We start from the raw sequence: 8,527 nt of genomic DNA on the forward strand, positions 1-8,527 counted from the left end.
TGTCCAGCTTTTCATCCACCAGTACCCCCAAGTCCTTGTTGGCAGGGCTGCTCTCAATCCCTTCATCCCCCAGCCTGGATTGATACTGGGGGTTGCCCTGACCCAGGTGCAGGACCTTGCACTTGGCCTTGTTAAACCTCATGAGGTTCACATGGGCCCACTTCTTGAGCTTGTCCAAGTCCCTCTGGATGGCATCCCATCCCTCTGGCGTATCGACTGTACCTCTCACTTGGTGTTACCTGCAAACTTGCTGAGGGTGCACTCGATCCCACTGTCTGTGTCACTGATGAAGATATTAAACAGTACCGGTCCCAATACGGACCCCTGCAGGACACCACTCGTCATGAATCTCCATCTAGACATTGAGCCGTTGACCACTACCATCTGGATGCGACCGTCTAACCAATTCCTCACCCAATGCAGAAGGTGGACTCATTTTTAAGGATGTACAAAGTCCTGTTAACCTTTAACACTGTTACCTCTGCACATCTCATCTGCTTTATCTTCTGGCAATTCATATCACCCATCCTCCCATCCATCCCCAACTGCCCAGAAAACAAGCACCAGATTAATACTTTTTCTGCTTCTCTTTTGGTTATGAAGCATGCCTAGCTTCCATATTCAGCTATCTAAAATGAAGAGGAACTTGTAGACCTACCATCTGCAATGAAGTTTAGCCTATTCTGTAACTGTCACGGGCGAGACAGAGTAAATGAGAACCTGTAGCACATCTGGATACTGGGATTTGTTTAAGAATTGATGAGATTAGAGCTTTTACCCTACTTGGTTTCGTCTCACACAGTCACTCTCATCCTCCCACCCAGCACTACCTTCACTAGATCTCAGCTTGCCTTCCAAGCAGGGAGGTCACTGCTGACCTGGGGCAGTCAGGCAGAACTTCATGTTGGTTTCTGCTGTGCAGCTGCATGCAGTTATATATCTCAGGTGTTACTGGCCATGATCCCTGGGAGTCCCCCAGCATTCATCTCAGTGCATCTCTCTGATTTCCAGGATCTCTCCTCACTTCCAGCATCTTTCCAGCAGCCAGAATCTTCACAGTCTTCTTTCAGGGACCCCTTCTTCTTTCTGGGAAGCCATTCTTCTTCCAGGACCCATCCTTTTGGTCCCTACCACCCACCCCCAATACCATCCCTGCCCCCATTTTCCCAACCTGAATATTTTATATGCAGAGGCACAATGCTTGATCAGCCTCCTAATTGTTAGTTCTGTCCTATGTCTCTTTATTTAATGGAAGATTCGGGAAATGCCACTTCTGTTGTATCAAAATTTACACCAGTCCATACCAATTGCAGCTAGCAAGTAGCAGCCTTATGCTTGAGGGTTCAGAAGTTCAGTTTTAGACATTCACAGACACACACACGGACTTACCTGCTACCTGTTATTGTTCACATTTTAAACTATTTTTTCATCTACTGCAGTAGCACATTTATTTGAAGTTTTGTTACATTTATTCAGTAATGTACAATTCACCCACCTACATCTACTCTTTCAGTAATTTAAAGTGTATTACAAAGCTTTTGGCAGCTTTTGACCTTATTTAAATCATGTTTCCTTTCAGCCAACTTGAGATTAAAATATTAACTGAAGAATTTCTTTGGGAAAAATTAGGTGACTTAATAATAGAGAAGTAGAGGTGAAGGAGATAAGGCTTTTCTATCGGAATGTTTTCTTGTCTCATTAACAGACTTTCATTTTACTTAATGTAATTTGTTTCCTTAAAGAAATGTGGGTTTTAGAATAAAAATAATTTTATTGAGTGCTCTTCTGTTATTTGGTACTTTTTGCTAATTTTAACTTATTCTTTTTTCCAGCTGTGTTTTTTTCCCAGTCAATATTTAAGTAACAGTAAATTTTATTTCAGTTTAATTTCCAGTTTTCTAGTCCAGTACTGATTCATGTTTGATTTGTACTGATTTGATTTGAAACCTATGAATAGGCACTCGAATGGACAAATTTTTGTAACATAACTACATATTGCCAACATCCCTCAAAGAAAAGAAAATAAAAATTTAAGTTTTAAAATCTGATTGAAAGAGTGGGGTTGTGGGAGAGTTCTTTCAAATTCTTAACTGATTTCAACGCTTTGGTACAGGAATTTTACTATCCTGGTAGAAAAAAGAAATATTTCATTTTGTAACCTTAATAGTTAATAATGGGTGGAAAATGGCAAGAACAAAAAGTTGAATGAACTGTAGTCACAACTGAACTTTCTGCTTTGCAATAATGTTTTATTTTGCAGGTTAATATATTCAAAATACTTTTCTCAGGTGCATGAGCTTCTTTCATTGTTAATGAACATCATTAATGACTGTTGCAATTGCTTAACAAACCTAGTGATACCTTGGCATGATCCCAGAAGCATTGTCTTGCTTTTTAATTTATTTAGTGTTGCTTTTGTTATTTTGAATTTTTAACAAAATGTAAAATGTATCTATAGCAGAAAGATATGACTCATATTCTCAAATAAGTGTTTACAATCCATTTACTGAACATGACATATTGACTTGAAACCTGTTACATTTTATATTTTTTGAGTATATATTGAAATGGCCCTCATTCAGGAGATAGAAAATATTGCTTCATTCCTTGCATTATATGTGATGTAATTCAAAAGTTGAGATGAAGACCTTTAATGAATAAAGATATGCTTAGCAATATGTTTTTAACAAAAACCTCTAGATGTGTTATGGAAAGCTCTGTTTTTCTTTTCTCTCTTTCAGCATGAATGAAAAAGGCAGGCAAAAAAAAAAAAGCTGTTGTAAAAGTTACACAAACCTTTCTACTTTGGTGATAGTTCAACTTTGTTCAGTGACTTTGGCCGTTCTAATTATAACGAAATTACTCTGAAAATGTGTCTGACGCACTGTATAGTCTTACACCATATTAACCTCTCCTACTAACTGTAGTCTTCTGTTATTTTCTACAAAAGTTTAATAAGTAGCTTCTTATATAAAGGTGGAAAAATAATCCTGAATGTCCTTTAGGAGCTACTAGGAGAAAGTTATATACCAGTAAGCTTAATTAAAAGCTTACTAGGTGTGAACACTTGAGTAATGTGCCTCACCAAATAAAGTCAGAATTTGATTTTTGATGTGCATGGCTCAAGCTGTAATTGCTTAGAAGGAAAATAAGAAAAAGAGGGAAAATCAATATATTACATAATTACCAAGCAATTTATTTTTTAATTAAATGGATGAAATGTCTTCACTTGTTTGTATGTTTTCATGTTTAGGCCTGGCAAGCATTAAAAATTTATTTGCTTTAGTTTGCAAAGTACATGTGCTTCCAAGTTTGTATCTTGCAGGGTCTAGAAAGCCAGGTTTATTAAGAGGTTTTGTTAATTCAGAAGGAGGAATGAATCCCAACAGCAAAATCCTTAGAGTTTTTAATAAGCAAAAAATATTAGTTCAAGACATAAAAGATGGACAAGTGAAAGTCATTTTGTACTGTCATTTAATTCTCATCGTGTAGGTCAAGGCCCATGTTGTCTGTTTTTTCTACATAAAGAAATAAGGCAGTCTGTGGACTATATGTCTTAGAAATAAGGACATACAATTTATGTTTACTTCTTCTATATCATTTAATGTAGTATATATGAGGCTTGTATTTATTTTTTTTCAGTATAAGACCTTACCTTTTCTAACTGACTGAAAGAGCAGTTCTGGCTTATATTGGATACTGGTTGCGGAGTCTGGGTAGGACTGTCATGAGCCAGGTTTTGTATTCATTTATAATCTCCTTCTGTATGAAATTTACCTTGTTTCCAGTCTTAATATTTCCTTGGATTTCTTTTTTACTAGTATTGTACTTCTTAGTTATTAGAGATATGGAAAATTTATGATATTAGATTGGTAAGTATTTCTTAGGAAAGTAGAGGTTGGTGGACTGAGGAGTTTTATGCCCCACCTTCCAGAAAATGAAAAGGGAGGTCCCAGACAACAGCCTTCTATGGGATCAGCTGTAGCATTTAACATCTCTCAGAAGCTGCAGAATGAGCAATCTTGTTCATGGAAACAAGGTTGGGATTCTGCCCTGACGCAGAGTCGAGATGTAGCTGGGACATGCAGTCGTACCCAAAAGCTCAGAATCACTTGAAGGTCCTGCAGTTTAGATGGAAAAAGCTATAACATTGTGGGTAAAATATTAAATATCCATTTCATTAGCTACTGAAATAGAAGAATTTGCTCTCAACAGTTTTTGAGTTGATTTCTAGTAAATCCTGTAGTAAGAGCTCACTTGATATTTTCACTAAAATAACAGAGGTAGACTTATATTCATGAAAAAAAGGGCTTCTCTTTATCTGATCATCTGAGGAGGACTATATAGGTAACATAGGAAGCTGTTAGAAATGTCATACTCTTTGAGTCTAAGCTTTTGCCAGAAGGAAGTGAAAAGGCAACATTGCATGCTGAAAGTATTTTCAGTTAGCATATCTGAAAGACTTTAATCACAGAACATAGCTGCTCTCTCAGCTGCATCCTATTTTGTACTGAATACTGCCGAATTGTTAATTGCTATGAAGAGATGAGGATAAGTAACAGTAGGATTAAAGACACTGCATTCTGTTTCGTTCTGTGTGCATCAGTGCTTGAAAAACAAATACAGGGGCCCTTTTTAAACAAATAGCAAAACAGCACTCTCCCAAATCCTCTTATTTTATTTACATAGCACCATCTTCTCAATACATGACCTCAGCCACTCTTCATATAGTACAGGTATAGATGCCAAAAAAGAGCTTTTGTTTTGTTTGCACTCAGAGAGAACACTGAATGGTTTCCAGACTTCACAAATAAAGAGATTTAGGGCCAAAAATAACATTTGTGTTAACTCCTTAATCTCTACTTTGTATTACTACCTTTCGAGGACAGATAGTACTATTTTGTAATTCCCTTTTTCTCTTCTGCAAGGTTAACTCCAGGACATCAATAGGATAAAATCTGTATCCAAAACAACATATACTAGACCAATTAGGCCTGATATTATCAGTGATCAGTTAGGGGGTAGCCAGGAGAAGCCATTTATATGAGACAATGAGCAAAATCCCCATCTATAAGATGAAGAAGTTCATGCTCTGTGGTCAAGGATAAAATTTAACTTTCAAACTTCAAATAAGACAAAAATAATCCACCAAAGAAAATGACTGTTATGTTATACTGCTCTCTGGGGGTTATTTACAAATATGTTAGTATGTTTTTAAAATATTTTCCAAAAGATCTAATTATAGCATCTAATTTTACACTGCCACTTGTTACAGAAAATAAGTGACTTGCCTATAAAAAGAAGTACAAAGAGAAGCATGCTGGTTTTCATCATGGAGAGGCACTCAGAACCAGGAATTTGTCTCATCTGTTTTGGCATGTACTGTTTGAGATTGATGTCACTGTGGGCTGACTACAAAAATCAGATCTGGGCTAGTATTTCTGTTCTTGCCTTTACTACTGGCATCAGTGTGAATCTTGCCATTGATTTAAGTGTAAATAGGATCTAACACTGTGCCTCAGTTTCCCTGTTAGAGGAAAAGACATTATCTATAGGTAAGCTTTCTTACCCTACTAACGTTTCTGAACTCTACTGATTTTTCTGAAACCTTCTGTGATTTTAAAGACACTGCAAAACTAAAATGTATTATTTTATGTCCATTTTAGTTCTTTAAGAGGGTATTGACTTAGCAGTAAACGTCCATTTTGCTTTTATTGCTTTTTATACTATAATATGTAGTATTCACTTTTAAATCTCAAAGCTGTTCATCTTACGCCTATATTTGTCCAGGCATGTAAGGTAAAATATTGTTTTTCACTTTAATTAATTATATACATTTACAGTAATGTTGAGCTGTAAGTATACATTATATATAAATAGAAGCTGTTTGAAGGTAAAGTGAAAATTGATGCATGGTAGATTTTTATGCTTTGAAATTCAGTCAGGCTAATTCATTAAGAATGTCTTTTTTTCTCTCTTGTATATAAGGTGAATGATAGACCATTTTTTACTTGATCTTTAATAGGAAGTGCTATTGTTTAATCAGATTTTATTGCTTTAGTATCTTTATATTTTACAAATGTTAGTTTTTTTCTAACATAGCAGACTAATAATCTTAGCAAGAATTCATTTTTATCTGTAAGTGATTTCCGTATCTATGATATGATAGAAAAGGAAGTTGCTAGCACAATAATACTGTAGTATTGTATTTGTAAAAGACACTTATTTAATATTCATTACTGTGTTTGTGTAATAACAGAAACTTAATGGAGCAAATTTTATTTATTCCTTCAATGTTAAGATAAATTTTCTGCATGAATCTTTTTTAGATTCTTAAACAGAATTTATTTTTTTTGCTTGAGTGACACTAAGCCAAGTAAAATTGTCAGCGGTATCTTCTATCATTAATCAAACTCCATGTTAAGACTTTCTAAAAAGAGACTTCTCCATCATAATTAGTAGTAATCTAATGTAGTGTGATTAGTAGCAATCTAACGTGGTGTAGAATGACAGAGAATGTGTTTGGAATGAGAAGGTGTATCTGACCTGCATGCCCACAGTCCCCTGGTCCCCTTGTCATCTAGTCTGGGGCTTAGCCAGAGCACACCATGTACCCAGGCTTCCTTCCCCTGGAACCTGGGGAAAGGTTGGAAATGAGGGGTATAGGCTGCTTGCCAGGTCTTGTCCATGTGTGATGTGGAAAAGCAGACCTGAACTTGGCAGATGGGAAGCTTTGAAGACCCCACAGTTTAGTCAGATGGCTGAGACTAAACAGTAAAATGTGTGAGAAATGAGAAGCGCCTATGGCTTGTGTTTGAAGGACTGGGGAAATGGAGATGTAGCTATGTAACTTATTGTTAGGCTGTAGAGGTGACTCCATTCGTCATTTTTGCTTCAAATGCATGAGTTTATCCTGTCATTTCAAACTCCTCTTGCATTGAAGAGGGTGTGTTCGTTTTGTTTTAAAAAACTTTATAGTTCAAAAAGGTAACTAGAATTGTTTAGTCATTAATAGATGATCTTTTGGCTAAAAAGAAATTTTTGCATTGCTTTCTGTTCTTACAGGGGTTAAAATATTTGGGAACAAGGGATAGAAATATATGTCTTGCAGAAAAGAAGTGATACCACAAATGCAAGTAGAGCAATGAGGCAGAGACATTCTAGTAAAAAGTGTACTATGAATTGGAATCAGGGTGGAGCTAATAGTGTAAAAAAAAAAAAAAAAAAAGACGATAGCATGTGTTTGTACAGTGATTTATATTTTTTTAAGTCTCTGAAATGAAGTCATAATTGCAGAGCAAATTAAAATTCCATTGAAACTTGGCTGTTAGAAGGAAGAAATGAAGGATTAAGGGCAGACTGTCCCTTCTGTAATGTAATAGCACAGTTTATATAAAAAAAGGCTAGAATGCAGGAAACTGTTTATGCTGTGTTTATGAAAAATAATGCCCATAACACTGTAGAACATATTCAAGAATGCTGTGAAAAAGAACATTTTGTTATTGCCAGGATTAAGTAAAATCCTTAGAAAGGATTATTAGCTAAGTGCTTGTTGTCAGTATTACAGAGAGCTAACATTAAAGGGAAAGCTGGAATATTACATACCTATTGCTGGAAACAGCTCTTTGCTTACAGTTCCAACCCTCTTTGCAACAGCAGTCTTCTCCAGAACCTCTTCTTCTTTGCTTTTCCTTTGGGCTGTTTTGTTATTTCTAAGTCCTTCCACTTCTTATGGCTGCTTTTGGCAGCCTTGGATACTGAAATCTACACAGCTTTGTTAAATCCAGGTATATCACATCCCCAAATTTGCATTTAAATGGAAAATTCCCCAGGTGTCAAGGCTGTGGAAAGCAGTTCTAACCTGATGTGGTGGGCTGCACACCAAATTTGTTAGGCATGATTTGCCCTTAGTGAAGCCATGTTGGCTGTCACGGATCACCTCCTTATTTTCCATGTGCCTTAGCATAGTTTCCAGGAGGATCTGATCCATGATCTTCCCAGGCACAGAGGTGAGACTGACTGGCCTGTAGTTCCCCGGGTCTTCCTTTTTTCCCTTTTTAAAAATGGGGGTTATGTTTCCCCATTCCCAGTCAGTGGGAACTTCACCAGACTGCCACGACTTCTCAAATAGGATGGATAGTGTCTCAGCAACTTCATTCACCAGTTCCCTCAGGACCCACAGATGGATCTCATCAGGTCCCATGGACTTGTGCACCTTCAAGTGCCTTAGGTGGTCTTGAACCTGATCTTCTACAGTCGTCAGTTTTTCATTCTCCCAGTCCCTGCCTTTGCCTTCTGCAACTTGGGCGGTGTTGCTTGAGCACTTGCCGGTGAAGACCGAGGCAAAAAAGTCATTGAGTACCTCAGCCTTCTCCATATCCCAGGTAACCAGGTCTCCAGTTTCATTCCGGAGAGGGCCCACATTTTCCCTTGTCTTCCTTTTATCCCCAACGTACCTATAGAATCTTTTCATGTTGCCCTTGATGTCCCTGGCCAGATTTAATTCTATCAGGGCTTTAGCTTTCCT

General features: G+C 37.0%; 1 protein-coding gene across 5 annotated transcripts in view; it reads left to right on the top strand.

Moving 5' to 3' along the window:
- SPOCK3 (sparc/osteonectin, cwcv and kazal-like domains proteoglycan (testican) 3) overlaps positions 1-8,527 on the top strand; it is a 229,700-nt gene that overhangs the window by 169,814 nt on the left and 51,359 nt on the right. The window lies entirely within an intron of this gene.

This window comes from Pygoscelis adeliae, unplaced genomic scaffold, assembly GCF_000699105.1.
Source record: "Pygoscelis adeliae isolate BGI_AS28 unplaced genomic scaffold, ASM69910v1 Scaffold167, whole genome shotgun sequence".
NCBI lineage: Eukaryota > Metazoa > Chordata > Aves > Sphenisciformes > Spheniscidae > Pygoscelis > Pygoscelis adeliae.